This window comes from Xyrauchen texanus, chromosome 8 (genome assembly GCF_025860055.1).
Source record: "Xyrauchen texanus isolate HMW12.3.18 chromosome 8, RBS_HiC_50CHRs, whole genome shotgun sequence".
Classification (NCBI taxonomy): domain Eukaryota; kingdom Metazoa; phylum Chordata; class Actinopteri; order Cypriniformes; family Catostomidae; genus Xyrauchen; species Xyrauchen texanus.
In genome coordinates, this window is record NC_068283.1 from 14,186,269 (window position 1) to 14,202,994 (window position 16,726).

Below are 16,726 nucleotides of genomic sequence, written 5' to 3' on the forward strand. Positions count from 1 at the left end.
GGTGATTATAAAAAACGATGTGGCTATGTATTCTTCCTCATTAAAAAATAAAACCGTCTGCTGTCCGTAACTGACTCATCTCCATATCTAACACTGGGGTGTATTGAAACCAGGTCCAAAGGCAATAAAGATTCTGTGCTTTTGTGAGAACTAATCACAGTGTTCAGATAACAGGTGATGGCGCAATGTCGATCTGTCTTCTTGTCATTTCTGCAATTATTGGAGATTATAAATCCCCTAAAAGTTATTGTGTGTGGGGGAAAAGCCTCCACTCCAGTTCGCATCCACTTTAACACATTACGAGACGTCGCAACATCCATACGGATGAGAGACGCTCGCCGGTGATGCTGTTCCCATGAAGTTTCTCATAGCGCGACGGGTCACTTCTCAGTGCGGATTTATTGCTTTGATCAACCCTCTGTTGCAGAAATCCAGACTTCGGTTTCCTATGCAGTGGTTGGTATATACAGTATATTATTGCTGCTCGAGACCGCACATGCCTCTCAAAGCTCGCCCAGAAGCGCTGGCGTCTCCAACTGGAGCCATGAGAAGTCTCCGATGGGGACAGTTGTTGTACATCTGGAACTAACGGCGACTAAAACTCAAGCTCGCTGTCAGGAGATTCACTTTCCACCTCCATTAAAACCTTGAAGCGAACAGTTTCATAATACGAATCATGTTGCGTTTTGAAGAGCATCGCGCGTGGGATGATAGATGTATCTGAGATCCATGCACGCGGGTTTTTTCTTGTCCTTGGTTTCTTGAAGCATTCAGTAAATTCCGCAGAATAATGATTATAAATCAAAGTTCACAAATCTTCGTGGTGCACTTGAGTTTTGCCGTCTTATCTCGTTCAGTTGTCGACAGATGTTACATTATGGCATTTGAGAAACACACTCACTCTCTCTCTCTCTCTCTCTCTCTCTCTCTCTCTCTCTCTCTCTCTCTCTCTCTCTCTCTCTCTCTCTCTCAGTGTGTTTATTCTAAGAGCAATTCCGATTGTCACCACTTTTCCCCCGTTGAATGTATTTTGCATGCAAATTCCATTCTGGAAGCATAGCCTATAAAATGTACCAGGCATGTGCAAATGGACAAATCACCATAATTATGTCCATCCATTTAAAATAAATAATAATGTGGTCGGAACAGCGTGGGACGGAGTAGGCTTGGCTTATGCAAATATAAATAATGTGAATTTATATGAGCACGGCATATTTTTGTTTGTTTGTCGTTTATTTGAGGCAGTATTTCCCTTTTTGTTTTCTCCAGACCGTGGAGGGTCGCATTATTCTTGCAAATACAAGAATATCATGTTTGAAACCACAAATGGCTCACACATTAGCACAATTAGATGACTGAATTCATATCTGGAATTAGTTAATGCAGCAGGCTAATTGCAAAGCAATATCTCGTTAGCTCATAATATTTCTCTCTTTTTTTAATTTCCAAACATAATGACTAAATTGAACAGTTCTCCAGAGCGCACGAGCCTCTGGTTAACAACACGTTTCCTTGCCTCCACTTAATCCTTTTGTTGCAGGGCAATTTCTGTTGCTGAGATAATTAACCTTCGTTTTCATAGTCCTTGGGTTTAATAGCAAAGTCACATTGTTTTGCTTAAAGACAGTGCAGAATCTTTAGTTAATGTTTCGTTAATTTATAGTTATCTCTGGTTAATGAACGACAGGGGCAACCTTGGACCGCATGCCCAAGGACCTTATTCTGAGTAGCGCCATATTAAGCCTAATTTTGACGAGAATAAAAACAAGGCTGTGAGGGATAGAGTGCTTTTCTGTTGTTTAAATAGTTTTATTTATACCTCTGATCAAATATTCATAAATTGCAAAAACTAACTTAGATGTGATGCTTCATACAGTGGATGCCTTTGAAATGTCTCTATAGCATACGTCACAGCCTCATTATCATTCCCATCAAAAATTAAATATGGCATTACTCCGAATAAATCTGTGCTCAAAGGTATATTCTGGGTTAAAAAAAAAGTTAGCTCAATCAACAGCATTTGTGGCATAATGTTGATAAAAAAAAAAAAAAAAAAGAAAAAGTGATCCCATAAAGGCAGCATAAAAGTAATCCATATGATACTGTTTAGTGGAGATAAAGGGACTTAAATATTGTTCTGTAATTTATCCACATCTATCATATTGCTTCTGAAGATATAGATTTAAACAATAATTAATTGTATTTCATTCATTAATTCCTTACATTTATATTGCACTTTTCTAGACCCTCGAAGTGTTTTACATTGTATAGAGGAACTCTCCTCAACCATCACCAGTGTAAAGCATCCAGCCATAGTGCCCCAGTACGCTCACCACACACCAGCTATTGGTGGAGAGGAGAGAGTAGAGTGATGAAGCCAATTCAGGGATGGGGATTATTAGGAGGCCATGATAGATAAGGGCCAATGGGGGGAAATTGTCCAGGACACCCCTATTCTTTACAAGAAGTACCCTGGGATTTTTAATGAGCACAGAGAGTCAGGACCTCGGTTTAACATCTCATCCAAAAGACAGTTCTTTTTTACAGTATAGTGTTCCCCATCACTATGCTGGGGCATTAGAACCCTATTAGCACCCAATGATGGTCTCCCTAATATCTCTTCATACAGCAAACTTAGTTTTCCCCAGGAGATCTCCCATCCAGGTTCTGGCAAGGCTTAATCCTGCTTACCTTTAGTAGACAACCAGGCAAGAGCTGCAGGGTGATATGTCTTCTGGTACTACATTTACATTTACATTTACATTTATGCATTTGGCAGACGCTTTTATCCAAAGCGACTTACAGTGCAATTATTACAGGGACAATCCCCCTGGAGCAACCTGGAGTTAAGTGCCTTGCTCAAGGACACAATGGTGGTGGCTGTGGGGCTCGAACCAGTGTCTTTCTGATTACCAGATTACCAGTTATGTGCTTAGACCACTACACCACCACCACTCCTAGTCATATGGCGAGAAAAAGGGGAGAACCACCTCGACAAAAAAAAAGTATAACCCAAAGACATAAACAGTATGCATGTTAATAGCTCAAATAATAAACACATTTCAACATAAGAATTCATGTAAGTGCATTTATAAAATTATAAGATTCACAATTCTGCCTTTAAACCTTCCCAAAATTGGCCCCATTCATTTCCATTGGAAGTTCCTCAACGTAACAGATTTTTGCTTTTTTTTGTTTTGTTTTTTAAGAAAAGGAGGGGCTAGTCGAATACAAATTTTGTGGTAATCAACATAATGCCACAAATGTCAACTGAACTTAATTTGTATTGAACAAATTAATAAAATATTCCATTAAATGCCCTTAAACTTCACAGCATATTGTAACGAATGCAGGAGTGAAGGCAGACGAGGAGGTGCGGATCCAAAAGCAGGTTCTTTATTATAAATCAAAATGAGGGCAAACAAACAGGAACAAAGAAATTTCCACGAGGGGAAAACAACATGAACATGAAAAACATCCACAGGCAGGAGAAACAACCATAACATTCACGTGCAACAACATTCAACGACAGACAAGGACTAAACCAAAAACCAGGATATAAATACAAAAACATGGGAAAAAGGGGCCAATGAACAAACAGAACACAAACTAGGTGACAAGGTGATTAACAGAAACCAAAGGCAAATTAACAAGGGCAGGTGAAAACAATGAACAGTGAACACAAGGGAAAACAAGATTATGGAGGTACAAGGGTGACAAAAGTGAAAACTAAGGAATAACAAAAGTGACAAAATTACAAACAAAGGGCAACAGTGAGACAAGACAGGGTAACCGTTACACATATATGCATTTTGAATTTAGCATATATTTTGCTCTTCTAAATGTCTTATGCATCTGCCTCATCTTTCTTCCATTTCCGCTGCAAACTTGACTGCAGCGATATTGACACTTGACTCGTAATTAGATTCCACCCGCTCATGTATCGTTGTGACGAGAGGCTTTTGCTTTTGTCTCTGCATTGATCCTGTTTGCATTAACTCACTGCTGTGATAATGGAGTTTTCTTTCTGTTGAACTTTTTTAAAGGTTGCGCATCTCTGCACCGCTGGGTACACAAAGCACAGCATTAGGTTTGTGTAGACAATAGACAGAACATTGTAATGTGGGAGTGGGCATGTCTGTTGTATTTTGATATGGATTGAAGATTGGCTTTCATCACATTCAGTTCACCGGTGGTGATACATTTAGCTGAGTTACAGCGTAAACAAATGGCTCAGCATTCATAATGAGCACTTTAATTGAAATGTCAAGTACTTTCAATTTATTCTGGACCAGAATAGACAAATTTAAAGCCCACTTATTCCTCTATCTCTTTTCACCCTATAACTTATCTAAAATATTATAGACTAAAATATCATGGCATACATTTGCATGCAGGGGCAGTACTGCATCTTAGTCAAAATAATAAGGCCAGCGAGCAGAGTGTGTATCTGAATACCAGTACTGAGCATCTTCGGCAGGCAGTTTGTCTGCTCCCATTTTCACTTTTCGATGAGCGTATGCTACTTCTCAGCCCACTCAAAAGCACACATACAGGCACAGAAACATGAAAGTCAATTTTTTTATCTAATGCCAAGAAAAGCTTTTTGTCTGGCCAGTGTCCCAAACTCAGAGAACACTGGGCATTGGAGCAGCTTTGCCTTTGGGAGAAGGCCATTAAATCTTAATTCAATCCTCTGAGGTTTGAACAAATTGATGTGTGAATGCATGTGTGTTCAGCATGTGCAATTGGTCATGCATCCTGCCCCTATATAACAGACCGACAAACACGCAAATGCACTTTGGTTGAATGATGTGTGACCGCCTCCTACACCAGGATATGTTTGCCGCTTGGCTTCTAAAGAACCTGGATATTAGTCCAGAAAGATGCCTATTTTCAGCTCTCCCACAATACTGCACAAGGGGGGAACACTTTGTTCATCTTGTTTACCAGCCTATTACCAGGTTCTGCCATTTTATTTAAACACCCTCCACTCTGGATTGCCTGCATATGTGTGTGCGTACATGGTATGAGGGGAAATGTGAAAAAAGAAATGATTCAACAATCCAAACACTCTAGATAATACAAAGATATTACTGGCAGGATGTTTCTGGAAAAGGCACACACATGAGAACAAATGTGGTTTTCTGGAAGAATGAACTAAGTATTCTCTAACCGCCTAATTGCACTTTAAGTGAGTTGCGGAGCTTGTGAAAGCAGAGGCTGAGGAGTGTCAAGATGAGCCCAGAGACAGGGTTGAGTCATTTAGAGCACACGGCTGGCCAGGCTGCCCTCACGCTTGCAGTTCACCATGCACCATTAACATCCACTCTCATTACCTAGTAGTCCATCATCTCCGACACTAGCAAAATCAGCAGCTTTAATGTACCCGCAGTAGTGCATATGATGTGATTTTCTATTCCAGCTGTTGGAGGAATGGAATGACATGTCAAGCCTCACTAGATGATGATTCATATGAGCCAGATGTTGCATAACCCCTGAGAACAAACATATGTCAACTGTCTGTTCCAGAAGATTCTGACTTTTTCAGTTCACCCCAAAAAACGTAAATTCTATCATTTACCCACCCTGATGCTGAAACAGTCCCTGACGTCTTTCTTTCTTCTGATGGAAAACAAAAGGAGGTGCTAGGCAGAATGACAATTCACAATCTCAGTTAACATTCAATTTTATTTATTGGAAAAAGATACAATGAAATTAAATAGTGACTGAGACAGAAACAAACTAGATGAGGGGCTGTTCATACTGATCGTGATTTTGCATCCTGTCATGTCGTATCATCATATGTTTTGCTCTTGTTCTTTCCTTCAACTCTTATGCCATCTATTGGCTCTCTTTTGTTACTTCTCTTCTTTTCCCTCGCTCCCCAGCTGTCTCTCGTCTCCCCTTAATTCTTCGTCAATTTCCTTCCCACCTGATTCCGTTTTCCCCGCTGATTAGCGCTCTACTTCTTTCCCTGCTTTCTCTGCCTTCATTGTCTGAGTCTCACTTGAGAACGCTACACGCTGTTACTATCCACAGTCAGAATTGTCGCTGTCCAGTCCTGTCCCGTATTTGTTTCCGCTCCTCTGCACCCCTCTCTCCGTTAACAACCTGGATTTGTGTTCTATTCAGTTCGCCCCTCGCTGCTAGAGGTCTGGTTGTATATGTTTACCTTTCGCCTCTCAAGGAGAAGACTTTGTGTTCTGTTGTGATCTAATTACGAACTTTCATTAAAGACTGCTTTTTGTTATATCGCTTTTGGGTCCTCACTTACCGCACATCAGAAGACTCAGACCAGAAATGGACCCAGCGATCCCGAGTCCTCTTCTGCCGGCTGTCAAGCTCCAAGGGGCAATGTTAGGCAGACACGAGGGGGAGTTATCTGCTGCCCAACATGCCATTGAGGCCCTGGCTGCTCAGGTCGCCGACCTCACCGGTCAACTCCATACTCTTCGCCTCGACTCTTCGGCCGCTTCCAGGTCTTCCGGGCCCCCTGAGCCCAGGATCAACAACCCGCCCTGCTATGCTGGTGAGCCCACGGAGTGCTGTGCTTTTCTGACTCAATACGATGTTGTTTTCTCTCTCCAGCCCACCACCTACTCCTTGAGCAGGGCCCGCGTCGCATACGTGCTTTCTCTCCTCTCCGGACGGGCTCGTGAGTGGGGCACGACCATCTGGGAGGCGGAGGCTGACTGCATTAACCACTATCAAGACTTCAGGAGGGAGATGATCCGGGTTTTTGACTGTTCCGTGTTCGGCGAAGAGGCCTCCCGAGTCCTGTCCTCACTACGTCAGGGTAAGCGGTCCATCACGGATTATTCCATCGAGTTCCGGACTCTCGCCGCCTCTTGCGACTGGAACGAGCCTGCCTTGCTCGCCCGCTTTCTGGAGGGTCTCTGCACGGAGGTCAAGGACGAGATTCTCTCCCGTGAGGTTCCCACTCGAGTGGATTCCGCGATTAAACTCGCCATCCGCATCGAGAAAGGAACGACCTTCACCGCCGGACCCGTAAGGCAGATTCTGCTTCTCTCTCAGCCCCTTTTTCCACTGCTCTACCATCCTCCTCCTTCGCCGCGCCGTCAGAGCCCATGCGGTTAGGGGGCATCCGCATCTCGGCTACAGAGAAGGAGCGAGGAATTAACCATCGCCTCTGTCTTTACTGCGGCGCTGCTACTCATCTCGTCACATCCTGTCCGGTAAAAGCCAGAGCTCACCAGTGATTGGAGAGCGACTGGTGAGCGCAACGACCCTGGCCTCTCCTTCAAGGTCCTGTTCCACATTCCCTGTCCACCTCTGTTGGACCGGCTCTTCCGCTTCCTGCAAGGCTCTGATTGACTCTGGGGCAGAGTGCTGTTTTATGGACGAGACTTGGGCTCGAGAGCACAGCATTCCCCTTTCTGATTTAAGGGAGCCCTCGGCCCTGTTTGCCCTGGACGGTAGTCCCCTCCCCGGGATTCAGCGTGAGATGCTACCCTTGACCCTCACTGTCTCTGGTAATCACAGCGAGACCATATCCTTTTTTATTTTTCAGTCACCGTTTGCTCCTATTGTTTTAGGCCACCCTTGGCTAGTTCAACATAACCCCTCCATTAATTGGTCTAAGAACACCATCCTCTCTTGGAATGTCTCTTGTTATGTGAACTGTTTAACGTCTGCTATTCCCCCCATCTCCTCTGTCTCTCTCTCTCAGGAGGAGCCTGGTGATTTGACTGGTGTGCCGGAGGACTATCACGATTTGCGAGCGGTGTTCTGTCATTCCCGAGCCGCTTCCCTCCCTCCGCACCGCTCATATGATTGTAAGATCAAGCTCCTCCCAGGAGCCACTCCCCCCCGCGGTAGACTTTACTCTCTGTGGGTTCCCGAGCGCCAAGCCCTTGAGGATTATTTATCCGCCTCGCTCGACGCCGGTACCATAGTCCCCTCCTCTTCTCCCTTCAGCCATGCATTGATTATCGAGGGCTGAATGACATTACAGTTAAGAATTGTTACCCGCTCCCTCTGATGTCTTCAGCCTTCGAGATCTTGCAGGGAGCCAGATATTTTACTAAATTCGATCTGCGTAATGCTTACCATCTCGTGCGCATTAGGGAGGGGGACGAGTGGAAGACCGCATTTAATACCCCGTTAGGGCACTTTGAATATCGGGTCCTTCCGTTCGGCCTTGTCAATGCCCCAGCTGTCTTTCAGGCGCTCATCAACGACGTCCTAAGAGACATGCTGAACATTTTTGTTTTCGTTTATCTCGACGATATTTAGATTTTTTCACCATCACTCCAAATTCATGTCCTGCATGTTCGCCGCGTCCTTCAACGTTTATTGGAGAATCGCCTCTACGTTAAGGCAGAGAAGTGCACCTTCCATGCCCCTTCAGTAGTTTTTCTTGGCTCTGTCATTTCCGCCGCGGGTATTGAGATGGATTCCGCCAAGGTCCAAGCCGTGCTCGACTGGCCCACTCCTAAGTCACGCGTCGAGCTGCAGCGCTTTCTCGGTTTTGCCAATTTTTACCGACGCTTTATCCGCAATTTCAGTCAGGTGGCTTCCCCCCTGACCGCCCTCACCGTTCCGTTTATCGTTTGGACGGACCATAGAAATTTAGAGTACATTCGTTCCGCTAAACGTCTTAATGCGCGCCAGGCTCGCTGGGCTCTATTTTTCACTCGATTCGAGTTTGTTATCTCCTACCGTCCGGGCTCTAAGAACATCAAGCCTGATGCCCTGTCGCGCCTCTTTCCTTCCTCGGTCCCCACGGACTCAAAGGAGATCCTCCCTAAGGGTTGCGTCATCGGGGCGGCGGTATGGGGAATCGAGAGACGGGTTAAACGGGCACTTGGTAACACTCTTTCTCCGCGTAACTGTCCTAAACATCTCCTTTTCGTTCCTACCTCCACTCCCCTAGCCGTTCTTCAGTGGGCCCACTCGGCCAAGTTGGCAGGCCACCCCGGCGTCCGGGGCACGCTCGCGTCCATTCGCCAGCGCTTTTGGTGGCCCACTCGAGAGCATGATATGCGGCGTTTCATAGCAGCTTGCTCCATGTGCGCTAAGACTAAGTCTGGTAACTCCCCCCCGGCGGGTCTCCTGAGACCACTTCCCATCCCCTCGTGACCGTGGGCCCATATTGTCCTAGACTTCATCACTGGTCTTCCTTCATCGGCTGGTAAGACTGTTATTCTCACGGTTATTGATCGTTTCTCCAAGGCGGCCCATTTCATTCCCCTCGCTAAACTCCCCTCCGCCAAGGAGACGGCACAGATTGTTGTCAAAAATGTTTTTCGCATTCACGGTCTCCCGTCCGACATCGTCTCAGACAGAGGTCCGCAGTTCACGTCTCTATTTTGGAGAGAGTTTTGTCGCTTGATTGGGGCGTCCGTCAGTCTCTCGTCCGGCTTCCACCCTCAGTCTAACGGTCAAGCCGAACGGGCCAATCAGACTGTTGGCCGCATTCTGCGCAGCCTCTCCTTCCGCAACCCCGCGTCCTGGGCTGAGCACCTCCCCTGGGCCGAATACGCCCATAACTCCCTTCCGTCGTCCGCTACCGGTCTGTCCCCCTTTCAGTGTTGCCTTGGTTATCAACCTCCGCTGTTCACATCGCAACTCGCCGACTCCAGCGTCCCCTCCGCTCAAGCTTTCGTCCAACGTTGCGAACGCACTTGGCGGAGTGTTAGTTCAGCCCTGCGCCGTTTTAGAGCCCAGACAGTTAAGGCTGCTAATAAGTGTAGATCCAAGAGTCCCAGATAATGCCGCGGTCAAAGGGTGTGGCTCTCCAACCTCAACCTTCCCCTTAGGTCCGCCCCTCGTAAACTGACCCCACGCTTCATCGGCCCGTTCCGAATTTCTCAGGTCATTAACCCCGTTGCGGTACGACTTCTTCTCCCCCGCTATCTTCGCCGTGTTCACCGGTTTTCCACGTCTCCTGTGTCAAGCCCGCTGCCCGCGCTCCCACTCGTCCCTCTTCCCCCCCCGTTCACGTTGAGGGCGTCCCCATCTACAGGGTCCGCAAGATTCTAGACATGCGTCCCCGGGGCCGTGGTCATCAGTTTCTGGTCGATTGGGAGGGATACGGTCCCGAGGAGAGAAGTTGGGTTCCCTCTCGGGACGTTCTGGACCGTTCGTTGATTGATGATTTCCTCCGGAACCGCCAGGTTTCCTCCTCGAGGGGGGGGGGTACTGTCATGTCGTATCATCATATGTTTTGCTCTTGTTCTTTCCTTCTACTCTTATGCCATCTATTGGCTCTCTTTTGTTACTTCTCTCCTTTTCCCTCGCTCCCCAGCTGTCTCTCGTCTCCCCTTAATTCTTCGTCAATTTCCTTCCCACCTGATTCCGTTTTCCCCGCTGATTAGCGCTCTACTTCTTTCCCTGTATATGTTTACCTTTCGCCTCTCAAGGAGAAGACTTTGTGTTCTGTTGTGATCTAATTACGAACTTTCATTAAAGACTGCTTTTTGTTATATCGCTTTTGGGTCCTCACTTACCGCACATCACATCCATCTGCACTGGTTTTCAATTGTTTTCCTTGAGATTTTCAAACTTTGAAAATGCCAAGGACCCCTAAATATGGAGAAAAGATATACATTTTCATGTATTAGGACCCATTTTATTGTGTAGAGGGGGAGCGTGAGAGGGAGGGAATCCACAGATATAAAGAGATATTTCAGATAAAAAAGAAACTGTTGTATTGATCAAGTTGTGCTGGTGCATTTACAAAAAGCCTGTTTGTTGGCCGTGCCTCGAGTCTCTCTATGTGTGTGTGTGTGTGAGTGTGGGTAAGACGAGAGTGAAAGAGAGAAAGAGGGAGTGCAAATGCGCTTTTCAACAGAAATTTAAATAAATTTAGGATTAGGATATTATAGACATTATTTGTCATTCTTATCCGATGTACTTAACAATGTCTTTGTTATAATTAGTTATTTTGTTGTGGTAGCCTGTATGACTCTTGGTTATATTATACTGTTATGTGGTCAAGACCTGGAACTACTTCATAGTCGTGCGTTTACTGGAAAATAATGGCACACCTTAGAATATCTGTCAGACCTGTGGTCTAAAAATAGAAATAGACAAGCTCAAGTCAAGTTTTAAAAACATGTCTAAAAAACCTGTGTGTTTTGTTTTATTTGTTGCGCTGCATCAAGAACACAATTCGTCTGAACAGCCCCTAACATGTCCTGTTGTGTGAATTCTGTGAAAATGACCCTTTAATGCTATGAAATCGCTGCATGCATGTTTTATTATCCATGGCTTTCTTCTGTTCAGCATTTTGGGAAATCACAAGTTTCTACTGCAGAGTCAACACCAACAGTGCAGGGGGACTGTGTGGGTGGAAAAATGAAAGGCAGGATCCTAAATGCGTCTGACATGTCGTCCACTCTGCTGCTACGCTTCCCTTAGAGCACTCTGAAGTAGACAACTAGCAGAGGCTCTCGGACCTGGAAGAAATACAGGCCTTTATAGGAAATGGAAATCGGAGCATGAGTGCATGTGCGTCAGAACATAATAACAGGAATCGGTTGTGGTACATTAAAAGGCTGTTCTCTATTATCATCTGCATCAGCATGCATATAGCAGGGGAAGCCATCCAGCTTGACTGAGTTTATGAAAACACGCTGTGGTACATTTGCCTTATTGATCTGCCTATGTTCTATAACAGCCTAACAGCATGTTGTCAGTTGCATTAGATCCACCATTAAATAGAATTTTGCCCTTTCAAATGTCCTTTGGGTACTTGAGTGAATTTATGTAGCTCATTTAGTATGGCTTGGCATCCCCCAATCTAGAGCTCAGTCCCAAGTAGGCAGGGGCATATAGGCTTAACATTGGTTAGCCAATCACTGCAGCCTTTTAACCTAATTACTGGGACAGGCTGAGTCTTGGCGAGAGCCTCTTGTCCTCCTGCAGTGGTCTTAGGGGTTGAAGGGCACAGGAACAAAGAACGCTCTGAGCATATAGGACTTTAGAAAAGAACAAGAATGATTAACACTGATCAAAGCTGTCTGTACTGCCAAAGGAAAAATCTCCACATTACCTCCATGAAGCACAACCCGCATTCATTTTGCTGAACATTCCAAACCTTTGACACGATTCATTTGAGATTGGAACATTGACATTAACCCCCAACTAAAGGTAGAGGAAAAGGTTGACATTTTGGTTTTCTTACTTCTAAATGATAATGCCAAGTCACGTATCTCCTTAAAAACCCAATTTAAAGTCTGCTGGTACAAGCCGTTGGAGTCCAGTAATGACATTTGTGTACTCTATGGAGATATAAATCGCAGATTGTTTGTTTATTGATGAGTAATCCTAATCTTCAAATCTTAACCTTTGCCGCTGACAGAGTGGATGTAGAGTAACATTTTCAGGCAGCCAGGACCAACAGGGATTGCCTTTCTTAGCAGCCAAATCCACCTCAAGAGCAGCCACTGCTCAGCCGGCCTATCACCTTCAGGAGACTGCAGAACTCCATGGAGCTTTCACTCATGTCAGTGGTGAAACTTTCTGCAAAGTAGTGCTGTAGTGCAAAACATGTTTTTATATAAGACATATCAACCTCCTTAGCATTAAAATATTTTCTGTGCTGTATTGGCTTGGAAAAATAAGAATCTCTGAAATGTATTTCATTTCCACTCTGGAATGCTTAGACATGGTGAATTAAGAAAGAAAAACACTTTCTATAATCCACTAGGTTCTGCATATTATCAATTGTCAGTGCATAAAGGAAGCTTTGCATTCTTAATTATATTTTTAGTTTATATTTGATTGTTTTGTTGTATTTTTGAAAGGGGAGAATTGTAAGTGTTTCAGTACATATTGTCTTATACATTTTCGTATAATTGGTAAATATATACAGTACCGTGCAAAAAATGTTGTTGAAAAATGTTGTGTTTTCAAAAATAATGCCATGAATAATTTTTATTTATCAATAAACTTAATAGAAAGTGCAATAAAAAAAAGCTACACCAGGTACAAGTACACCAGGGGCCGGTTGCACCATCTGTACATAAGTTACAACTTAGCCCTGTGGTGGCGTAAATGGGCACAAAGTCACAATTTATGCACTAACAAATATGTGAGAGTTGCACCATTAAATTTAGGAAGAACATAACCCTATGTATAAACAAAATATTTATGGTAGCCTCTGACCAGGAGTAACTGATGGAATAAAAAAACAGACTCATTTAATAAATATATATATTTTTTTTAATAAAATAAAAAGTTTGTGTGATGTCACGCACCTCGATTGAATGTGTTAACCCAGGTTCATCCTTAACCAAAGTCCCTTTTAAGGCAAGTCAGGACATCTTTGGAACACTACCGCACAGCTATTTTCAATGTAAACAAATGGCATAAAAGTACAGCTCCTATCAATTTGAGATTTCAAGATTACGATCAAAGAACATATTTAAAATCAGCAGTAAAATCTGACAACAGTGGTATCATTAAGATGCTCAGATTACCCTAAAACGTTATTTTTCAGGCTGTTCTAACTAAAGCACATGTGCGTCCTTGAGTTGATTGACAGGCGATGTCTGTATCTAAAAGGTGATTGGCTCTTTTACCTGAAAGGTGGGACTTCCTTTTATACATTTATTGGGCATTCCAATTTCTCCCGTTCATTATAAAAGCAGTGGCCTATCTTTGCTAAGCTGTCTCTGTCCTTAACCCTGGGTAAATGAAATCCTGGGTTATCTAAGATGCATTCCAAAGTGTTATGGTCCTCCAAATTGGACGTCAAATGGTATTCATCCATTCTTAAGTGAGATTTCAATCTGAAGGGAGCGTACATATTCAGCTGGAAGCATCTGTGTCGCCAGGTCATTTTTCCGGGGCATCAGTCCCGAATATTTTGACTGTAGCCGGAATGTAATTTTAAATGTAGGCAACACAAAGTTTAGGTGCAGCTCAACAACAAAAATATTTTCTGTATGAATAGGCAATAATCTTCATTACGCAGCCTGTCTCGCAGGTCTTCGAAGAATGTAGGTTACCCGCAATAATATTGCTACATTTTGTTTGAAGTTCACATGAGGTGACACCCTCCCCCTCCTGCTACTAGAGAGAGGCAGTTTGTGTCACTCTGGAGGAAAAATGAAACGTCAAGAAAAAAAGCAATGCAGCCTTTTGGACTTTATCAAAAAGAAGAGTAATGGGGAGGATTTACTGATGTTACAACATGTTTATCATTGCTGTTAAGCTTGTGGGCTGGTCAAGGACATCCTAATGTCCAGTTTTAAGAAATAAATATAACCTTATGCTATGTATTTAGAAATAAGTGTACATTTTGTAGACAAATAGCCTACATCTTAATCATAATTGCCAGTAGGTGACACCTGTCTCTCATTGTGGTTTATCCAGGGTTTTCTCGCAGGCTAAGTAAATCAAATCGGTTGAAAAAATGGTCTGTATGGAGTGTGCTTGTCCACTTATGCCAGTAACTAGAAGCAAGCTAACATTACCCTCAAAGTAGGCAGCTTGTAGTAAGCTACAGATTATAAAAGTTTAGGAGAAGTAGATAGCCTACAGTACAATCTACTAACCCAGTCTAGGAACTAAGACGTTAGATTCTATTGCCAAGCTAACTAACATTATCTACAAACTGGGCAGCTGAAATGAACATACACTGGCTATAAACAAGCTGGGCAAGCCAAACACTGTTTTGTTAATTTTGAGTTTAACTTAATTTTAATTCATGGTTTTGCAGAGGGTAGCAATGTTGAGCTTGAGGAACCAGCCGCAGCTGAATCAGAATCAGGCATGGAAACTGGTAACAATTATTTGGTGTCACTTTGTGTGTGAGAGAAAGTCATTGAATGAAGCACTTTTGATTAACTAAAATTCGGATCCTCCTCATGCCTGAAGGCTGCATTGGAATGGATTTAGCTAAATGCAATGCCAATATTAAACAGGTTAATTTCATGGAATGTAGGCTACCCGAAGTTAGACTATAATGATCAATATTTTCTTTTGAAGTTATTTTGGCATCTCATACATCAACCACCATTCAATTGGTGTCAAAAGACATTTAGGCTATATTGAAATACCACTATTCAACTTGATACTTGATTTTTTTTTAAACTTACTTGTCCTGCACCTGTCCTTTTTGCATCACAGATAATTCAGAGAGGAGAGAGGAGGATTTATTGGAGGTCAGCAGAGTAGAGGATTTAGGGACTTTGCAGACAGGCCCTGAAAGGTCAAAACTGAAAGAATATCCACTCACTAGCTTTGGACTGCAAAGAAGGTCTTTCCAGCTGAAATGGTTTGATTTGTTTGAGTGGCTAGAATATTCTGTAAGCAGAAATTCTGCATTCTGCTTCTCATGCAGGCTGTTTGGGAATACAGAGACTGACGGACAGAAGAGGCAGAGAGCAGCACAAGATGGACAGAGGAGTGAGAGCCGCAGAAGATGGAGAGAGATAGCAAAAAATGGAGAGAGGAGAGATAGAGATGGAAGAAGAAGATGGAGAGAGAGATGGCAACAGCAGACGATGGAGAAGGAGATGGTGGCAGAAGATGGAGAGAGAGGACAGCAACAGCAGCAGGAGAGAGGAGAGAGACAGCAACAGCAGGAGAGAGAGGAGAGAGACAGCCACAGCAGCAGGAGAGAGGAGAGAGACAGCAACAGCAGGAGAGAGAGGAGAGAGACAGCCACAGCAGCAGGAGAGAGGAGAGAGACAGCAACAGCAGGAGAGAGAGGAGAGAGACAGCAACAGCAGGAGAGAGAGGAGAGAGACAGCCACAGCAGCAGGAGAGAGGAGAGAGACAGCAACAGCAGGAGAGAGAGGAGAGAGACAGCAACAGCAGGAGAGAGAGGAGAGAGACAGCCACAGCAGCAGGAGAGAGGAGAGAGACAGCAACAGCAGGAGAGAGAGGAGAGAGACAGCAACAGCAGGAGAGAGAGGAGAGAGACAGCAACAGCAGGAGAGAGAGGAGAGAGACAGCAACAGCAGGAGAGAGGAGAGAGACAGCAACAGCAGGAGAGAGGAGAGAGACAGCAACAGCAGGAGAGAGAGGAGAAACAGCCACAGCAGCAGGAGAGAGAGGAGAGAGACAGCAACAGCAGGAGAGAGAGGAGAGAGACAGCAACAGCAGGAGAGAGAGGAGAGAGACAGCAACAGCAGGAGAGAGGAGAGAGACAGCAACAGCAGGAGAGAGAGGAGAGAGACAGCAACAGCAGGAGAGAGAGGAGAGAGACAGCAACAGCAGGAGAGAGAGGAGAGAGACAGCAACAGCAGGAGAGAGAGGAGAGAGACAGCAACAGCAGGGAGAGAGGAGAGAGACAGCAACAGCAGGAGAGGAGAGAGACAGCAACAGCAGGAGAGGGAGAGGACAGCAACAGCAGGAGAGAGAGAGGAGAGAGACAGCAACAGCAGCAGAGAGAGAGGAGAGAGACAGCAACAGCAGGAGAGAGGAGAGAGACAGCAACAGCAGGAGAGAGGAGAGAGACAGCAACAGCAGGAGAGAGGAGAGAGACAGCAACAGCAGGAGAGAGAGGAGAGAGACAGCAACAGCAGGAGAGAGAGGAGAGAGACAGCAACAGCAGGAGAGAGGAGAGAGACAGCAACAGCAGGAGAGAGAGGAGAGAGACAGCAACAGCAGGAGAGAGGAGAGAGACAGCAACAGCAGGAGAGAGGAGAGAGACAGCAACAGCAGGGAGAGAGAGGAGAGAGACAGCAACAGCAGGAGAGAGAGGAGAAACAGCCACAGCAGCAGGAGAGAGAGGAGAGAGACA